Below are 21,277 nucleotides of genomic sequence, written 5' to 3'. Positions count from 1 at the left end.
TAATTTTCAGTCTTCTGTTTTGAATTCCCTGTGTCACTGTGTCACTGCAGTACATTATGTAGAATGCGTGAACATATACGTGAGCCAGATGTGACAACAGCTGGGCATATGACATTAGTGCATTTTGATTTCAGACAGCTTTGGGTGGTTCCTAGTGCCTTCTGAGCATTGACTGAGGATTTTAAATATACCCATTTTCCCCCTCCCTTTAAATGCCTGCTTCCTATGCACTGGTGAGGTACAATGGATCTCTTCCGGTTTTAAATACTAGAAAGAGAAGTTTCTGTGCCTAAGTTATTTTCCTCCAGAATATCCCCCCTTCCCCCAGGGGTCTTACTAGTTTTTGCTTAGTACTGAAGAAGGGTTTGGAACCAGGAGCAGATAGTGTGTATGTTGAAATTATTTTTCTTGGGTTTTATGTGTTTTGATGGTTACTGTTGAAAATGCAGTTTGGTCAGTGACTTCCACACACAGGTATATATGATATGTATTAATAGGAAACTCGCATACGCTTGCATCATACACTGTGTGGCTCACATCCCTGCTCTCTCGCAGGACCCAGAACATGAGATGGTGTCTGTACTGACAGGCTGTGGATACCTCGATGGTTTACTTAACTGATCACGATGGGGCTGGGCCACTGATACATTATTAGTATTATTTGCTTAGCAAAGGGTACTTGAACCTCAATACTTAGCCTTAGGAACAGAGTAAATACAAGTAATAACTTTGTACGCTCAAGAAGACTCCCTTGGAGGGCCGGTGATGATTCTCAGACTGTCTGAGCAAGACAACACCCGTGACAAAAGCCCAAGGCTGAGGACGGTGCTGTCCCCAGACATCCCCCGCTGAAGGTGAACGAGGACCGAGCGCCGGAAGCGCTCGGCCCGGACGCCCCAAGTTGAACGAAGTGGCCTCCAGAGCCATCTGGGGCCGGGAAACGAAAGCAACTTCGGTTCTGCCCGGGAGAACAGGCTGTCCCCACTGGGGATCTGCTGTGACTGGGACAAAAAGCTGGCCCTAGCAGCTCGCCCAGGGCGCCAGAGAAGGAACCCAGGCCGGCGAAGGCGGCCGGTCGGGACCCGGGTCTCCGGCCGGGTCCGGGCGGGCGCGGCGCGCGGTGCTCGAGCCCCCGGCGGGGGCGGCGCGGCCCCAGGCCCCTCCCCGCCGCCGCGGATGCCCGGGCGGCTGACGCCGAGCCGCGGCCCCGAGCGGTGGGGGCCGGGCGGCGCGAGCGAGGGCAGGGCAGGGGGCCGGCCGAGGCCACTCGCGGCTTTAAATATGGATCGCGGGCTCGCGCTCGTGGCACAGCCTCCGCCGCGGCCGCCTTGCCCGCTCCCGCGTCCCGCAGCCGGCTCCCGAGGGGCGCCCTCGCCGGGCACCGCCGCTGCAGTGCTGGTTACCGGCAAGAACATCGGAGATCCCCATCAATATGCAGAAGCTGCAGAAGGCAAAGTAGAGTAGACGCCCGCGCGCCCACACACTCGCTCGCCCCGCACCACGCGGGCCGTGTAGACAGCTCCCCCTCCCCGCGCCGCCACCGCCTCCCCCCTCGACTCGTGGGCCGTGCGGGCTCCAGCCCTGCTCGCAACGAAGACCCTCCCGCCCCGGCGCCCTCGCCCCGTCCTCGCCTCCCTCCGCCCCGGAGCGCGCACCCACCCGGGCGGCAAAGTTGTGACTACTTGGACGCGGGTGGCTTGCGTCCCGCTCGACCCGCGCGTCGCGCAGGCAACTTCCCGCGGCCCGGCCCCGCCGCGCCCCGGGCCCGCGCCTGCGGGGATCCCGCGGGCCCCCAGCCTCCGGCCCCGGCGGCGCGCCGGGCAGCGCTTCTGTGGCCGCGGTGGCAGCGAAGGCGGCGGCGGCGGCAGCGGCCGCTGCAGCCCCACACTCCGCCGCCAAACTGGAGGAGCGACGGAAGGCGGACCCCAGGAGGTGAGCGCGCGGCCCGGGCCGCGGAGGGGGGGGGGTCGGCCGGGACCCCGCGTCGCGGCGGCGGCGGCGCAGGGGCGGAGGGGGCCCGGGGGCCGGTCCCGGAGGGCGCGCGGGCGGCCTCGGCGCCCTCGGGGGAGGGAGAAGGAGGTCGGTCTGCGGCGGCCGGGCATCCCCTGGGCTGGGGGCCGGCCGGGTGTGGACGCGGCTTCCGCGGAAAAGTACTTCCCCCCCCGCTTCTTAGCGTGTGGAGGGGCAGTTTGAGCAGCCGTGCGTCCCCCCGCCCCAGTGTGGAGCCCCCTGCGCGGAGCCCGGCGCTGCTGCCCGCGTGTGCGGCCAGTGTGCGCGGCGGGCTGGGCTCCGGCGCGGTGACACGTGTGTTCCTGTGAGCCTGGGTGGTCCCGGTGGAGCCCGGGCACCTGCCACACAAACATCCCCAAACCCACGAATGGTGGAGGCCTGGGGGACTCTCGGTGCCCCCGCTTCGCCGCCCGCTCCGGGACGGGGCATTCGCGTCTCCGCCTGGCACACCGAACGCGGGGGGTGAGTCAGGCAGATTCTCTGCAAGTGGCACAGACACAGTCACTTGCAGTGGCTTTGGAAGAGGGAGGCCGAGGTTAAACTGGGATTTCTCTTGGCCGGCCACAGCGGAGCTCTTCCTCAGGTACTGGGCAGCATGTGCGGCTTGGCAAGGAGAGGCGACTTCTTTTTTCTTAAGTGCATTTCTCCCAGCCCTTGCCAGTCCGTTAGTAACAGTCAACAAAGAAAGGCAGGAGTTGGGAACCACATCAGCCAACTGCTGCAAGCACCGCAAGGGAAAAAGTTCTTTAAGAGCAACGAGGACGACAACAAACAAACAAAACCCACAGCAAACCCTGAACTTGACTCGAAAGATGGAGAAGAAAGCCGTTCGACCTCTGCTCTCCCACCGGAAAGCATTTTTCCCCCTTTCTCCAGTTCCTTGTGAAACTTTTGTTTTTCCATCCCTCATTCCTTCTCAGGGCCTCACCTTTCTCAGACCAATTCCCTGCAGCAAGCTCTTTCCAGTCTTGACAATGAAGAGCAGTTAACCACTTTGGAGTACCGTCTTGACTTCCTTTCTCTTTTCACTTCAGTGTTGGAGAAAGTTGCTCCTCATGGGGAATCGTGAACCCTGAGCTGTACTAAACATACATTATCTTAAGTCCTGGAACAGTTCCTTTCCGGAGAGACACTGCATTGTACACTATTTCCCCTTTTTTCCCCTTGTATTTGGGACCTGGACTTAGACTATTGCCTGAATTAAAGTGTCCATTGCCCATTAGGGCTTATTTTTATTTTTTCATTTTGATTTGAATAGCTTTTTCAGTGCAGTTAAAACAGTACTCAGTAGCATCTTATAACCAATGTAATGTCTTTGCAAAAGGTCTCTAAGAACTCTCCTTGTATCTATCACATTGGCATTTAAATAATTTTCATGATTATTATAGCACTTAGATTGAGGTTGTTAGCATAACTTCCAAGGAAGCATGCCTGCTTATTTTTCTATAGTTTTAATAACAAAAAAACTTTTACTTTCATTTTAAAGTTAAATATAGTGATAGGCTTCTGTTCTCTTTCTATGAAATCTGGAAATTGAATCTCTTTAACTTGATCTCAGTCTCTGGTGAGATACACAAAAACTCTCACATATGTGAACAGAATGGAAAGTAGTACTCTTTGGAACTGTTGAGACATAGGACATTTATAAGAATGGGAGTGGGAGGTGTAAGATTGGATGTTAGGATAGTTCCAGGCATGTCTACCTTTGAGAAAAAAGAAAACTAAGGAACCCTCCCCCAACATTGTGTATGAGTTGTTGTCAAAATGAGGTTTTAAGTATCATTTAATGTGTTGGAGTCATTCTAGAGTTTTAGTAGTTAACATGTATCAGGCACCTTAGCAAAAGACATTGACAGGATGTACTCTGAGTTTATAATGATGTATCCCTTTTAGTTTATTTTCTTAACAGAAAAGAAATTTAAATGTTTGTTAATGTTACTATTTTAGTCTTTGAAATGATTAGCATAAATTTGGAGTTTGCAATAATGTGTGAAAAGAATACAGGGAATCATTTAGAGAAAAAAATGTGATAGAAGTTGGGTAAACTTCGGGACAACTTCCAGCATGATCTGGTGGTAATTTCATTTTTCACTGAGCCCTGGCAAGTGCAGTTTTGAGGTTCTGATCCTTTGTTCTGATAACAAGAAAGATAGCCTGGCCATAGCTTGCATTGTAAAGAAAAACACAACACTTAAGGGAAAAAAAGTACACATTAGCTGGTGAATCATGTAGATAATCAGGTTTCTTTGCTTGCGTCTGAGGGCGCTGCAGTCCACAAGGACTGCTACTGTTAGGGGAGAGCGTCCAGAGGGAACACTGCTTCCCAAGTCAGTGCTTCTGTAGACTTCATCTGCTCCTTTCTTGGAGGTACTCTGCATTCACTTTTAATAACATGCATACAGTTTAAGACCGGGGTTGATAACAACATTGGGAGTGCGAAGAAAGACCTGAGAAGAGAATACTCTAGCAACTCTGGAAGTTTCTAAGTGTTTTTTCCTTGATTGCTAAGTGGAGAGACTCAGGGTACATGATTTGATGGGGCCAGGGGAGCTCTCAGCAGAACACACAGCTCCGTTCTCCCTTTTCTCGCAGTTTCTGAGGCCAACCTATGATTTATAACATTTATGTCTTTTGGGGGAGTCAGTCAGCAAAATGGATGGTTAGTAAGTACAGTTAGTAAGTAAAGTTAGTAAGACTTTTTGAAACGAGGTCTTGCTACTTTCAGGATTTCTTTTTTTTCATAATGCAAAAATTTTAAGGGAGGGGAAAAATGTTTCTTTCATATGACGTCAGGGGTAAGTTGTATTCCAAGTATGTTTTGCCTTTCTCCATTTGACATGTTTGAGTCACAGAATAGAAAGTATGCGATTTCCTTCTAACATAAAGGTGATATCTTATATCCCTGTGGTGCATGCCTTAGTTATTTTTCCAGTAGTAGAGATGGATTTTCCCACCTACCCTTTTACCCATTTCTTTTGTATGATGTACGCACACGCACATGCACACACACACACACACACACATGACATATTTGTAGAGATGACTGATTTTATTTTACCTAAAGCCTTATTTATGACTGTCATAATGATTTGGTGGCAATGACTTTGTTACATTTCTCTAGTCTCAGCAGTACAATGGCATTTCAAACAAGACATCAAAAGGACGGGCAGCTCTGAGTGATGATGGCTTTATTTACCTGTTGTGGCAAAGAAGAGATAAAACTTTGTTTTCCCCATCTTTTCATGATGTTCCTAATCCTACTCCTTATGGATCTTACTTGCCTTTGAATTAAGTTATATATTAAAAGAAGATCGTGGTAGAAATAGGCTTGGTGAAATCATATACATCTACACTTGTTTTCATAAGCCAAAACATCATCTTGTTATTTCTGCAAATTAAGGAGATGTAAGGGATTATTATGCTTGTTGAAAAAATGAGGAAACTAGGCACAGAGAACTTTGTATCCTTTCCATCCTTTCTCTCTTTCTTTCCTTCCTTCCTTTCTTTTTCTTTCTTTCTCTCTTTCTTTCTCCTTCCTCCCTTCCTCCCTCCCTCCCTCCCTTCCTCCCCCCTGTCCTTCCTTCTTCATATGCTTTTCTTAAACTAAAGGGAAACTTATTGGTGGAGGTGGGGCAAACCTTCTCTCTTTGAACTAGTGCTATCTATGTGTTGAATGACCGTCATCAAATGAATGAATGTTGTTTTAGTCACAGCTGAAGATACTAAAGCAGATAAATGTTTATCCTGGGTTGAAGGGTTGGCTCTGGTCCTTCTTAGTGATTCTGCTCGGCAGCACTGCCCATTGGCCTTGATTTTTTCTCCTGTCCATTGGTGCCAGAGTGCCTTTCCCTAATGAAGAGTGTTCAGTTTGCGTGGAGCAATTTTATCTCCAGTGTTTAAGAGTTAACTTTTGCTTTTCATGGAGAGTGAATACAGAAGGAAGTTACATGAAATTAGGATGTTAAAGAAATAAATAACCACCAACAGATAGTTTGGGATTATCGTGTAGAAAAAGGCTATCCTCAGTTTAACTTAAGTTTTTGTCTTAGAATCCTCAAAAGGGTTTTAAATAAAACTTGTAACAGTATACTTTTGGGGGAGTTTAAACATCAAAATTAATAAAAATACAAAATGAGAAAGGAATATACTGTCTTTCAAACTGAGGTAATGTTCTGTCTGTGATACAACTAGAGAAAGTTCTTTATAATGTCTTGTATAAGAAGTCATTGGTTTCTTTCCTTCTCTTGGAAGTGTATTGAATGATTGATAACATCCTTTATACTATTTGCAAATAAGTGAACTTGTGGGAACTGGACTTCTGTGTGAGTTACTTGTAGGTTTGGCCTGGAGACTAGTAGTCACTGGTAGGTCCAGTAACAACTTCATCTATTTAGAAATCCTATATTTGACATATTCTTCAGCAAAATAAATAAATGAATAAATAAATAAAATTATTTTTCCCGAGCAGGAAAAATAAAGGGTTATGAGAAGACATAGATTAAAGAGGGGATTCACTTTACTCACAGGAGATCCCTCCGAATCGGTTTACTCTGCATGCACATACAGTTCTACTACGACTGATCGTAGCATTTCTAATCCTATAGCAACACTGAATTGCAAATTAGAAGACAGGAATGCGCTGATATTGGTAGCTACATGGAAGACATTGAAAAGTGCCAGGGGACAGATTGGTAGTAAAGGGAGAGATGGATCAAGTAGGAAAAGCAGTCATAGGGCTTACGGCAAACACAGTGGTAAGGACTTTGTGGGTGGACACTGATAGGATCACTTTATTATACTCCCTTCTCCGTCCCTCCGTGTCTTTCTTCCTTTCTTTTTTGCTCTCCTATCCCTGATCCTAACTTATCTTTATCAGTCTGTTCATCCATCCATCCATCCATCCATCCATCCGTCCATCTAAAGTTTTTATTGAAATATAAAATGTATAGAGTACGCGTGGTGTTGCGGCGTAAGGAAACAGCTCGCTGATTTACCCACGGGATACACCAAGACCAAGATACAGACAATTATCAGCAGCCAGAAGTCCTCCTCTCTCCCAAGGCATTACTTCCCTGCAAAGATAACTTCTGTCCCGACTTCTGAGGCTATAGGCTCTTTCTATCCATTATTGAACTTCCGGCCACAGTATCGGATGCGCATCCTTGCTTGCATCTGTCTCCTTTTGCACAGCATCGTGTTTGTGAGGTTCCCTGATGCTTGTGTGTAGCAGCAGCTAATTGTCATCGTACTGCAGGATCCTGCTTTATGAGAAGGCCACAGTTCAGTTACCATTTTGCTCTTGATGGGCACTGGGATTGTTTCTTGTTTTTGGCTATAATCAATAGTGTTGCTGTGAACATTCTTACATATGCCTTCCAGTAAACATGTGGGAATAATAGTTAGTGCCTTCCTTTAAAAGTGCTACCAATTCACATTCCTACCAACATCTTGTAAGTGTTTTGGCCACTCCACATCCTTACAAACTGCTGGTATTCTCTTTTTTATTTTAATCATTTAGGTGGATGTTGTATCACATTGTGGTTTTAATGTGCATTTCCCCAAGCATCTTTTGTTCCTTTTCATATGTTTATTGGCTGTAGTGAAGTACTTGTTCAGGTTTTTTGCTGATGAAGTTTTTATCCAGTATGTTATACTGAACAAGAAAGGTTTTAATAAGTTGTAAATAGAACTCCCTTACGACCCAGCGATCATACCACTGGGTATTTACACTAAAGATGCAAATGTAGTGATCCAAAGGGGCATGTGCACCTGAATGTTTATAGCAGCAATGTCCACAATAGCCAAACTATGGAAAGAACCTAGATGTTCACCAACAGATGAATGAATAAAGAAGATGTGGTATATATATAGAGTGGAATACTACGCAGCCATCAAACCGCCCAAATCTTGCCATTTGCAATGATGTGGATGGAAGTAGAGGGTATTATGCTGAGTGAAATAAGTCAATCAGAGAAAGACAATTATCGTAAGATCTCCCGGATAAGAGGAATCTGAGAGGCAGGGCAGGGGGGTTTCAGGGGAAAGGGAGGGAAAAATGAAACAAGATGGGACCAGGGAAGGAGACAAACCATAAGAGACTCTTAATCTCAGGAAACAAACCTAGGTTGCTGGAGGGGAGGAGAGGGGGGAGGGATGGTGTGGCTGGGTATTGGACATTGGGGAGGGTATGTGCTATGGTGAGGGCTGCGAATTGTGTAAGACTGATGAATCACAGACGTGTACCCCTGAAAAAAATAATATATTATATGTTAATAAAAAATAAATAAAAATTAAAAATAGAAAGGTTTTAAGATCTAGAAAGTGAACTTCTTTTGTTTGTTTAGAAAACTCAGATAACCATACAAACTCATTCACCAGTGTTTCCATATAATGAGTAAAGTAATATGGATGAAGATATTAAAAACACTTGGAACTTGCAAACATCACAGCCTGGATCTGTGAAACTCTGTCCTTATTAAAAACAAAACAAAACAAACAAACCAAAAACCAAAAAAAAAAAAAAACCCCAAAAAGCACACCAACTTTAACACAATACTCAGAAACCTGCAGAACTTGTTGTCTTCAGTGCTTAACATAAAAGCAAAGCATTTTGTAACTTAGTGTTGCCCAGTGACCAATAGAGATAAGCATTTGGAAGATATGGGTTAAAGACCCAGATCTCTTACTTGGTAGTTATTTGATTTTGGGGAATTTAAAAAATCCTCTTTCTTTCTTTTTTTTTTTCATTATTAAAATGATTGTAAAACCTAGCTTGCAGAGGTGTTATGAGGGACAAAAGTGATTGTTTAGGAAACCTTGTTCAGAACTGTAAATGACTATACATATGTTAGTTATTAATGTTGTTGTCGTTGTGTTCTCCAACATTCCTTATTCTTGAGTTGAATCGTGCCAGCGCTGAGAACAGTTCCTGACATATTAATAAACGTGTGTTGGCTGAATGAATGAACAGCACTTTTAAGTGTCTTTCTTGAGCTGTTCCTCTGAGTGATCCAAGCTCAGAACACATTTTTTCTCTAGGACTTTTACTTTTTATTGCTGAAGTTGAGTTGGGAACACGGTTTATTAAACATCAGTCTTGAAAAATTGAGTGTAATAGCCAGCAGTTTGAGATCACCCATTTCACGGTATCGTTCCTATCAACTTTATGCTCCACGTAACACACACAGGACCTGGAGAACCCTTGAAAATGATTGCCGCGCTCTTCACCCCATGGGGGATGCCCCAAAGCTTACGCGCTGAATATTTCTAGCTTCTATAATTAGACGGCTGGCCAGCGGATTTCCAGATTTAAAATATTGTCGTGGTGTCTCTAGTGCTGATACCTTGGAAACCATATTTCATGAAAAATTGGATGTTTAAGGATGAATGATAGCTGAGAATTGGAGCCTGTAGAGAACCTTTTCAGCTTAATACAGATGAGGCATTTCCTACATATGTTGATGACAATGGCCAAAGCAAACTTGCAGCGTAAACCTTGGAAACGTGTGTGGAGCAGCAATCGAAAGGTCTGGTCCTCAAGTACTGTTTGACTTGGACCTCTGTTTTCTTCATCTGAGAAGAGGGTTGGGCCAAATATTTATTTCTAAATTATATAGAATTAAACTTTGTATGATTTTTGTGGTCGAGAATTAGAAGATACGTCATAGAGGTATCCCCTTGCAAAATCAGGCCTGCAGCAGAGGGAACTTGGATTTCGAAGTGGAAATCTAATCAGATTTTTTAACCCAAAGACTGATTTTCTTTTCCTTTTATTTGAGGGTGGTGGTGGTTTTTCTTTTGAGAGCTGGTGGTGGTCCCGGTTGGTTCTCTTATCATGGATAATGGTACTCACTGATAATGAGGACTGAGTATATAACATATTACTTCAGAACGTAAGTCCGTCTGAAGTTTTGAGGATGTTTACTTTTCCAGGTAGCATCCCTCCTGGAGTTTGAACCCGAACGTGCTTGTTTTCTCATGATTTAGTGGAAAATGGAATCATCTGGCGTGGTAGACAGCTTTTGTTTTCTGTTACGGACAAAATGCAATGGAAAATTGAAATAAATACAAAGGGTAATTATGGCAAGCCTTGTGAAACTACTGTTTTAAAAATAGTGAATTCCAGAAAACATCTTCTGCTCTGAGTGCTTTCTTTCCTGTGAGATGTTAAACTGGATGGTTATAAAACAGAAGCTCCCAGGCCCGTCTGCTGGTTGCTGTGTTAAATGCTGGAAGCGAGGCTCCTTCCCTCTGATAACTACTCAGCCCAGGAGGCTTTTAAAAAAACATTGGTGCTAGGACTGGCTGTAGGGAAGAGCAACTGTTTAAGGAATAGGATCCTGACAGTAATTTCTAAGCCGATATCCGCAGGGCCCGGGGTTAGCTCTTCTATCGCTCGGGCTCTTCCGCTTGGACATCCCTTATCTAAGTGGCCCGATGGGAATCTTGCTCATGTCTTTAATTCAAACCAGGTTTCTGCATCTTCTCCCCCAGAATGATCACGAATGACGTTCGGAAAGCATTGTGTGTGTTTGTTCGGAGCGACGACTCCGTGGACTCATCAGTCAGGGGGAAGGGGGAGCGGACCTTGAGTGCCGATGGCTGCACAGATTCCTTCATTCCTTTGACCTCTGGAGACCGTGGCCTTAGGAATGTGTGCTGAGCGCAACCGATGCTGGCCGGCCGCGGGCCTCGTGGGAGGAGATGGCTGAAGCCCGGCTTGCAGCTGCCTTCCGAAAACTGCTGAGCGCGAACCCACCGAGCAGAAGCTCACGAGCTCACACGTGTGCACTTTTTACAAGTTGAGCTCCTTTGCCAGGGAGAAGGAAGAAGGCCGATAGGAAAGGTCTGAAAAGATTTAGGTAGATGGGATCAGATAATTTCCCTTGAAAAATACATTAAGAAATCAAACAGAGGGGCGCCTGGGTGGCTCAGTGGGTTAAAGCCTCTGCCTTCGGCTCAGGTCATGATCCCAGGGTCTTGGGATGGAGCCCCGCATCGGGCTACTCTGCTCAGCGGGGAGCCCGCTCCCCCCACCCCCCTCTCTCTGCCTGCCTCTCTGCCTACTTGTGATCTCTGTCTGTCAAATAAATAAATAAAATCTTTAAAAACAAACAAACAGCCAAAAACAAACAAACAAACCCCCCCCCCCAAAACCCCTCTGCACAAACCAATCAGAGACACCCAGTCGTTATACCCAGCTTTATCTGAACCCTTATTTCTTCTCGAGGGATTCCAACAGTGGAGTAGCTCTGATCGCTGCTGTCAGGTTTTTCACATATTTCTTGGGAAATTTGTCATCATGCAGTTTGGAATCCAGTAATTTTGGCGGTGAAACTTTGTTTTTAGGGTTTGTGATGTGTTACATAGTTCCTTGGAAAACTTATCTCACTTTTCTATTTAGATCTGTTTCATCTGTTGTCTGAATTGGACACAGTTTTATTTACTACTTTTTGAGATTAGAAGTGAGTTGTTATTGGTGAGGATGTGGGCAAAGGGGAACCCCCTTGCACTGTTGGTGGGAATGCAAGCTGGTGCAGCCACTCTGGAAAACAGCATGGAGGTTCCTCAGAAAGTTAACAATAGAACTATCCTGTGATCTAACAATTGTTGTAGGAGGTATTTATCCAAAGAATACAAAAATACTAATTTAAAGGGATACATGCGCGCCTCCTCACGTTTTTAGCAGCATTATCTACAGTAGCCAAATTATGGAAATAGCCCAAGTGTCCATCGACTGATGACTGAATAAAGAAAAGGTGATATATATACACACACAACGGAATATTACTCAGCCATCAAAAAGAATGAAATCTTGCCATTTGCAATGACATGGATGGACCTAGAGAGTATTGAGTAAAATAAGTCAGAGAAAGACGAATATCAAATGGTTTCACTCATATATGGAATTTAAAAAGCAGAACAAATGAATAAAGGGGAAAAAAGGAGGCAAACCAAGAAACATATTCTTAACTATAGAGAACAAACTGATGTTTACCAGAGTGGAGTTGGGTGGGGGAGGGGTGAACCAGGTGATGGGGATCAAGGAGGGCACTTGTGAGGAGCACCAGGTGTATGGAGGTATTGAATTGCTATATTGTACACCTGAAATGAATATTGCACTGTATGTTAACTAACTGGAATTTAAAGAAAAATTAAAAAAATGTAAGTGAGTTGTTAGTCCCTAAATTTTTTTTTTAAATTTTGAAATAACTCTAGGCTCACAGAAAGTTGCAAAAATATAGTACAGTTTTCACATAACCTCTGCCCAGTTTCTCCTAGTCTGTACTGCTTTTAAGGTTTTTTTAAAAATTATTTTATTTTATTTTTAAAGATTTTATTTATTTATTTGAGAGAGAATGAGAGAGAGAGAGAGAAGGAGAAGGTGAGGATCAGAGGGAGACGCAGACTCCCTGCTGAGCAGGGAGACCCATGTGCGACTGGATCCTGTAACTAGAACCTGAGCCGATGGCAGTTGCTTAACCAACTGAGCCACCCACGCACCCTGCTTTAAGGTTTTAAAAATGCATTTACCTAAAAAGATTTATAAGGAATTGCAATTTTTATGCCTTCTCTGAAAAATATACAGTAGGACAAAAAAGAATATATTATAGGTGTTGTAAAAAATGCAGAATTAGACACATCTAGTGTTTTCTGGGTTTCACTTAAAGGTGCTACCGTGGTAGGCAAGGGGGAGGAGTCATTCATTTGTTCATTCGCTTCCGTGAATTTGGTGTTTGCCTCATTCAAATAACTTTTTTATAATGATCATATTTAACTAGGAAGTCTTAAATCCAGATATTCTCAGAAAAACCTCTGGAAGATACAATATAAATATAAATGAGGGAAAATAGAGATCTTTTATGGCCCTAGTATCAGAGCACCATGATAATATTAGATTTTACGTAAAGGTGAGAGAGTATCATTGTAGTATATATCTGTACTTTAGGTGTGTATTTCCCTTATGTGCCTTACAGTGTAGGCAAATTCAGAATGTACTGAGACATTTTAGAATAGATGTTTTATTTATTATATATACATTGTAATACTTCCCATGAAACCTCAATGTTTCACTATTCTTTTTATTAATAAATATTATATTTGAATACATATTTAAGTTCAGCTATCACATTTTAAAAGGGGTCTTCTAATGCTATATGTCTTTGCTCATCCATGTGTCTGAACCTTATGCTGTCTTACCTAGAATGCTCCCTCAGAGGCTGGCTCTTGCACCTTGAGACAGACATAACTGGGGAAGGTCTAGAGAAGTGCACTGCCTATCACGAGAATAAAGGAGTGTCTTTCAGAGAACAGACAGAAGTCTGTTTGAATGCTTAGACTCTTGAGCAGTGAAGTCTGATAGGAGACCTCACCACCTAACATCATGAACACGGGACCCCACATCCAAGGACCACTTACAACTTCAAGAAAGAAGTTTAGCATAAATCAGTTTAAATTTATGTAGTGGGTATTTAATGTGAGCATTTTTACACGCCGAGAGGAGAAAATGGCTTTTTCAAGAGAAGTTCCAGAACAAATCTTTGGGGGTAGATTAAGTATTCATACAGCTATAAAAAATGTATATTTTTGGTAAATAGACCTTTTTGGACGGTAGTCTCTCTTTTTACCCAGGCTTTCTTACAGCACTTTGCTTATGTCATTTTTCATTTTGTAGAATAATGTCTTGTTCTTTGATGTCACTGAATGTTGGTCTATGATACTGTGGGTTTGACCTCATGCAATGTTTCTGTGAAGTTTACCTGCCTCACCTCTCTCCTCCCAGTTCTAGACCTTGACCAGAAGGCTCTAGTGTAAGTGCGTTATTACACAGGAGGTTAAAAAGTGATCAGATCATTTAGACCTCCTTGTAAAATTTCCCTTAAGTCAAGACCACGCCTTGCTGCTGATAAAAATGAAACTGGGCGTTATTTCTGAATTGAAACCAACGCCTTTGCTGCTGGTTTCATTTGGGATAATTCCAGTAATCTGAAAGTTTGCTTTCCCAATTAAATGAAGCATATTTTATTTTGTGCAGGTTTAAAAAAAATCATTGTGCTGGGTAACTTTCTTAGGTGTAATGTTATGCTCATCAATTAAATAGTTTGGAAAGTCCAATGCCATATATTTCTGTTTGCCCCACAGCTTTTAGCTTCTGTTACGGAAGGACTCTAGTATTTGGGCTTGAATAACACAGTGTCGTTTATATAAAAACCAGAGTAGCAGGAAAAAACCAGGCTAGAGCATGTGGTCCAGGCTTCAAGCTAGTTTCCGCTTGAGTCAGGAGCTGGTGGCATAATGTCTTAGCTTTGTAGAGACAGTGAGGGATTCATTTCTAAGGTAGGTGTCCACATATGGGATCTATAGAACTCTGATAACTTGGGCACTGCGAGGGGCTGGTGTTAATGCTTCAAACGTGGGCAGTAGGTACCATGAGTTGCAGAGTCTGTGGAATCAAAGAAGAGGAAATAATATTTTAGGGAGACTGTTTCTGGGAAATTGTGAATCAGCTTAAACTGCAGGAGTGGTCTATTACCTACTGTCATTAAATATATTCACTTTAATTGAATATTCTCATAACTGAAGTGTACCTAATTAAGTGTCCAGACTAAAATTGTCTTAAAATGTTTCTGATGTACATCATTGCGAAATAGATTGCGCTTATCACCTTTCTTAACAAGACACTGAATATACTTTCTCCTTTTGCTCATCTCTCATAGTCATCCTTATGCAATTTGGCAAAGCTCTTAGTGAAGTTCAACCACTGGTGAACTCTATACCAGGGGTTCTCAGTTGTGTGAAGTTCAACCACTGGTGAACCCTATACTAGGGATTCCCAGGGGTCCCCAACATGGGAACAATGGCGGATTGTTTCCGCCATCTTTTGTGTTGTCAAGAGGCTGTCTTAGCTGTGCCTAAACAGGGCTTAAGGGTCTCCCTGTTTTCTTCCGTGATGGGCAGTGATCCCAGAGGTATCTGTTTTCATGCGTTGAACCTGAGGAAATGCGGAGGCCGGCCCAGCGGTGAGAGAGAGCGAGAGTGGGAGGCACTATTGGGGCAGCTCCTTGGCTGGCCCTAGGGAGGAGGCCTTGGCCACACGGGAGAGGCTGTCAGACCAAGCTGAGGTCGTGCGAGAGGTGAGCTGGGAGAGGGCTGCTTCTGGGTGCAGAGGGCAGAGTGTGGCTCTGGGGCCACGGAGCCTGATGCGGGGGTTGTGTGCCTCCGTTGAGAGGGGAGGCTTGGAGCATTTGCAGACCTGCAGAGAGCGTCCTGGACAGGGGAGAGGGGTTCTGGGGAAGCCTTTGGCCGGCAGTGATCGGCCTGAGTAGAAGGATGTGAAAAGGCGGGTGATGTGCACAGTCGACCAGAGCCCAGGACTGACGGAGGGGCTCTGAGCAGGTGCGGAGGCAGCAGTCGCTCAACGCCCCTGAGACCTCTGTGCCTCCGGGCCACGGAGGGTGGTGGAACCTGGCGGAGAAGCCGATTCGTGAGTCGGCGCCCACCGTCAGGATTTCCCCGAGCTGGTTCCGAGCGTGGACTCCGGAGCCAGAGGGCCTGGGCTGGAACCCCGCGTCCACGCGGCCCCACATGGGGTTCTCCGGGAGGCACCTGCCCACAGCGCAGGAAGTCGGGGCGGGGGGTGGCCCCGCGACCAGCGAAGGAAGCTGGACTGGGCAGAGAGGTGTGCAAGGCCTCCACGGACCCCACCCGGCTCTGGAGCCCGGGAGCCCCCCGGGGCTCGCCCACCTTGAGGGACCCACGCGGCCCGGGTGGGACATGTGGGCCGTCCTGCGGCGGGGGCGTGGCCGCGGGCCGGGCTGCTGTCCTCCCGGAGGCCGTTTGCAGGGCAGGACCGCGGAGCTCCGTGGGGACGACCCCGGCCTCGGCCCTGACCCTGGCCTTGGCCGCGGAGGCTGCGGCCTTCCGAGGGGAGGTGGGAGCCGTGCCCCTGGCGCCCCCCGACGACTCGGGTGACTCCGTCCTTCCAGCTCTTCACGCGGCCCCACCTCATCCTAGTGCTGGGGGCGAAGTGAGTCAATACGTGTGAGCTGCGTAGGAGAGTCCGTCGCGCCTGGAGAGTGCGGTCCGGGGGGGTCAGATTCTGGGCGCGTCCTAACGCCATGGGCTCTACCCTCCCCTTACCATACGGTTCTTTTACTTCACTGTGAGTTGGACGCCTAATGCTCTCATGATTAATTTTTTTTCAAGTTTTCTTTGCGAGAGAAAACATGACAGTATCTTAGTAAGAAATAATTCGAGATACCGTGTATTTTAGTAGTACTTGCGCTTTTAGTTTTTAGTTTTTGACCAGAAGAAGGATGCAAAGGGAGTGATTACGGATGTTGAAATCTGAAGGATTTGGACTTGTGATGAATGAAATTTTTAGGTAGCTCTCTGTGTGAGTTCTTAGGCTCTTTCCAAGTAACTTACATAAATAAGGATCTTCTGAGCTTACGGGGAGTGACCCCTCTGCTGAGTTGACTTGGGGAATGATTCAGTAGAAGCATCTCCTGACCAGGTGGTAGCGTCCATCAGAGAAGGACTCTTGGGCTGTCTTTCCTGTCAGTCTGGTTCTAGATCTGAAGGTTGCAACAGACAATCAATAAATACAACACTGCCACGGAATGAAATGCCTTTATTTCTTAAACATTTCAGAATCATTCTTTTCACTATTTCAGCATTTGAATTCTGCAAATATAGAGCAGATCACCTGGAGTGTTTTCAAAATTTGGTTTAGATTCAAAGTAATGTTCCCATGGAGGCTCAGTTCCTGCCAATTCATTTCTTACTCATTTGGGGACATGTCTAATTCCTTTGGACAGTTTTTCTCTCCTTCATATTCATATGGATGGAAAACATTTAATTTGAAATGGCTTCCCACCCCCATATGGCAACTGTATCGCATTGTTTATTTTTAAGGAACTATCTGATGGTCCTGTTAACATTAAAGCAAAGATAAGGTACGACGTATGCTCCCAAATACTTCTTTAAAACATAAAAAGGTGCCTGTTTCTTCTGTTTGTACCAGCAGCTCATTATTGGCATAATAAAGCCAGTAGAGCAGAGGAGGAAACACTATGATACCTCCTTTGAAAGCACTTTTTTTTAAAAAGGGCCTTTTCTGGGTCCATTTTCCTCTTTAGTTTTAAGATTGTAGATACTCATTTATTTATTTAAAGATTTTATTTATTTGACAGACAGAGATCACAAGTAGGCAGAGAGGCAGTCAGAGAGAGAGAGAGAGAGAGAGAGAGAGAAGCAGGCTCCCTGTGAGCAGAGAGCCCGATGTGGGACTCGATCCCAGGACTCTGGGATCATGACCTGAGCCAAAGGCAGTGGCTTAACCCACTGAGCCACCCAGGCACCCCTGTAGATACTCTTTTAGATACACTTTTATTTATTTTGTATCTTGTAGATACTCTTTTATTTATTTATTTATTTAACATATGTATTATTTGTTTCAGGGGTACAGGTCTGATTCATTAGTCTTACACAATTCAGAGCACTTACCATAGCTCATACCCTCCTTTTCCTTTCCTTCTTTCTTTTCTTTATTATTTATTTACTTATTTTTTTAAAAAAATTATTTATTTATTTGAGAGAGAGAGAAGGACAGAGTGAGAGAGATCACGAGAGGGAAGAAGGTCAGAGGGAGAAGCAGATTCCCTGTGGAGCTGGGAGCCAGATGCAGGACTCGATCAGGGGGCTCCTGGATCATGACCTGAGCCTAAGGCAGTGGCTTATTCAACTGAACCACCCCTCCCTTTTCTTTCTTTCTTTCTTTCTTTCTTTCTTTCTTTCTTTCTTTCTTTCTTTTTTTTTTTAATATTTTATTTATTTATTTGACAGGGATAGGCAGAGAGGCAGGCAGAGAGAGAGAGAGGGAAGCAGGCTTCCTGCTGAGCAGAGATTCCCGATGTGGAATTCGATCCCAGGACCCTGAGATCATGACCTGAGCGGAAGGCAGAGGCTTTAACCCACCGAGCCACCCAGGCGCATTCCCCGCCTTTTCTTTTAAGGGTGAAAACAATTACCATTTTTAAATTTTTATTTATTTATTTATTTATTTATTTAAAGAAGGAAAATCAATTTATCTGTGTATTTATTATTTATTTATTCCAAGATTTTATTTATTTATTTGACAGATCACAAGTAGGCAGAGAAGCAGGCAGAGAGAGAGGAGGAAGCAGGCTCCATGACGAGCAGAGAGCCTGATGTGGGGCTCCATCCCGGGACCCTGGGATCATGACCTGAGCCCAAAGCAGAGGCTTTAACCCACTGATCGACCCAGGCACCCCTATCTGAGTATTTATTATATAATGATCTGTAGAAGATGAAGATCATATCAAATATATAGTAAATATCAGCCTGAGTCAATGAGAAATTTTCTTAACTGTTTTGGCATTAACCAAAATGGAGTAGAGCAGCCTATGTGATTTCCTTGCAGAATTCCATGGTTACTTTTGTTACAGGAGCCAGGGCCCTGACTGAGATCATCTCCCTACAGTAACCAGCAGGATTTCCCCCCCACCCTCTCCTTTATTGAGATTCAGAATGTGGAGCACATTTAAGATTTCACTTCCATGTTTATTTTGTGGGGGAGTGAGATGATTGGAATGTGAATATGGATAAAAGATTTAAGGTTGACTAATAGATATGTAAAAGGTATTAATTTAAAGTGGTAAAAACTCATTTTGTAACAAACCCTTCCTAAAAGCAATGATGATTTTTAAAAACTGTGCATTTTGAGATTAAAATACTTAAATCTTTTTAGAGAAATGTTGTTGTGCTCCATCTAATGGGTAACAAGTCCCATATCCAAGAAGATTATGTCAGTACAGCTTTTAATTTTCAAAAACCTGAAATTATGATTTTGTATACATGATCTTTGACTGTGGGAGGGTCTGAAGTAAAAAAGAAATTACTTGGGACAGAATTATTTATTGTTTCCACGATGGACAGAAGTGTGAGTGAGTTCTGCTCTTATGTATTTTATTTAATCTCAGATTGACTACTGTTATCGTGTGATGGCTTTGCAGAGTGTGGCCTGCTAGTGACTCTCCATTTAAAAACCATATAATGCCTTTTTTTTTTCTTGCCTGGATTAGGTGGGTTTTTATGTGGGTTTTAGTTATACTTTGGTGAAAAAAAATCTCAATTTTGGGTCACAAAGTGAAAAAATTGTAGATAAGTATGTTTTATAGATAAGGGGGAAAATTGTATAACCAAAAAATTTCTTATTTAAATAGAAGTTATTATTTTCATTTAGAACATTAATCGAAGTTAATCAGTTCTTAGATTGTTTATCTAAATTTCTACAGGTCACATAATGCAGCCATGAACACCTAAATAAATATGATTCCTTAGGGGCTCCTGGGTGGCTCAGTCAGTTAAGCATCTGCCTTAGGCTCAGGTGATGGTCCTAGGTCCTGGCATCAAGCCCCGCCTCTGGCTCCCTGCTCAGCAGTGAGCCTGCTTCTCCCCCACCCCCCTCTCTCTGCCATTCACTCTGCTTGTGCTTTCTGGCTCTGTCTGTCTCTCTGTCATATATTAAATTAAAAAAAATGAATATGTTTCCTTAAACGATAACTGATACAGTAGAAGTACATTACACTAGATTTTAATTACTCTCACAGTTTTGCAAATGAAATCTTTAATAAATTCACTATTTATTATATTGCTTAAATAAAAGGCAGAAGAGGAATGATACCTGATATGCATATCTCTCAAATTCTAGCAAAACCACATTATTAGAATTTCTATTTCTCTGAAAATTAAGGACTAGTTTTTTACTCGGAGGACACTCAAAGTTTGACCAGAAGGAAAGGAAAGTTCCATATGGGTGTTGGTTGTTTGGTCTAACGGTCTAAATGAAATGGAAAAAGAAAGCATAGTCTTATACTCAGTTTCTGACAGTAAACCTGGTGAGTTCACTCTGAGTGCGGTTTGTGGAAAATTGATGACGATTTTCAGCACTGAGCTTCTTATCTCCAAAGCACTTTCCAAATGTTGAATAATTAATTGCCACAACCCCCATGTGGGGGTATAATAGCAAGCATGTCTTTCTGTTTACCAGGAAACCATTAAGGCAGAGTCTGGAAATGTTGATTTTTATTTTTAGAGGTTTCTGCGTTTTCCAAGGTGACCAGCTTTTAAAATGCTGTCCTGGTTTCCAATCACAGGGTCATGGGAAGAGTTGCCAAGGATGTTGAATACTTGAGAACTTTCTCTTCTCATCATTTCCCTACAGAATTCATTCTTCATCTTGCTTTTCCGACTCATCATTTTGCAATACATATAAAACACTGGAATATTTAGTATTAGTAAGTTTACTCTGCAGTTTGTATGGTCTCTTCTTACCTGGTAAATTGAGAGTTTGGAAAACCTGGTAGAAGTATGAGAGCAACTCTAAGTGGCAAAATTGTTTCATTCTGAAAATGGTTTTAACAAGTTAAAGGAACGGCTCTCTCAGACAGTATTTGATACATACGCTTGATAGTGTGTTGTAAACCGTTGAACTATGTGACATTTATGGAGGACAAACTTACATTCAAAAATTGGATATCAAGAAAGAATATGAGAGAGGCTTATTTAGACAAAATAAGTTTAAGGGGCGATAATTGAGTGCTGGAGTTAATAAATCCAAAGGTGTTTGAGAAGAGAGAGTTCATGAGTGAAGGTGTGGCAAGAGCCTCAGGAAGGTAAATGGGTTGAATTAGGAGATGGGTTCCACTGGTGACTGTGGCCTACCAGATGCCTACGTTAGCTAGACCAATTCCTGGCTTGTTTCTGTTTCCAGCGTCAGGATGTCTAGGATCAGCTCTCTGGAGAGATGCAGGATGAAGTCACCAAGGCAGATGCAAAAGGCTGTCCATCCGTTAGGTTCTCAGCCTTTGAAATCGAAGAGAGCCAGTGCCTTTCCTGGAGAGCAGTTAATCCCTTTATGCCTTGAGAAACACCAGATAACAGAGGGAATGCTGTGGTGATTATTTGTGGTGGATGCTGAGTTTCTTTGCATATGATTAACACCTTTAAAGGCAGAGCGGAGTTAGGTTCTTCCTTTTTTAAGGAATTGAGGTCCTAGAAATCAGAAGCGTTGGTTCACTCTTGTCTGGTAAACACAGGGATAGGTTCTTGCTCTTGAGGTCTGGAGCCCACAAGGGGGCCTTAGGGGAGCTCATGAGCCCCCAGGTGTTATATACAGAATTCGTGTGTATATGTTTCTGGAGGAGTGCATCCAAGTGTTCATGATGTTGCTAAAGCTGTGATA

The 21,277-nt window shown here is 44.1% G+C and overlaps 1 protein-coding gene across 1 annotated transcript in view; it reads left to right on the top strand.

Annotated features, from left to right (window-relative positions):
• The first annotated feature begins 1,806 nt into the window (after nucleotides 1–1,806).
• The window catches only part of SLC4A4 (solute carrier family 4 member 4), a 350,693-nt gene continuing 331,222 nt past the window's right edge, over nucleotides 1,807–21,277 (top strand). The window contains exon 1 of the mRNA XM_044225660.1: nucleotides 1,807–1,932. The gene's annotated coding sequence lies outside the window, so the exon portion shown is untranslated. The remainder of the gene's footprint in view (nucleotides 1,933–21,277) is intronic.

The sequence above is a fragment of the Neovison vison genome, chromosome 11 (assembly GCF_020171115.1).
Source record: "Neovison vison isolate M4711 chromosome 11, ASM_NN_V1, whole genome shotgun sequence".
Lineage (NCBI taxonomy): Eukaryota > Metazoa > Chordata > Mammalia > Carnivora > Mustelidae > Neogale > Neogale vison.
The sequence above is the reverse complement of the archived record's forward strand: the minus strand, read 5'-3'. Positions and strand labels throughout refer to the sequence as shown.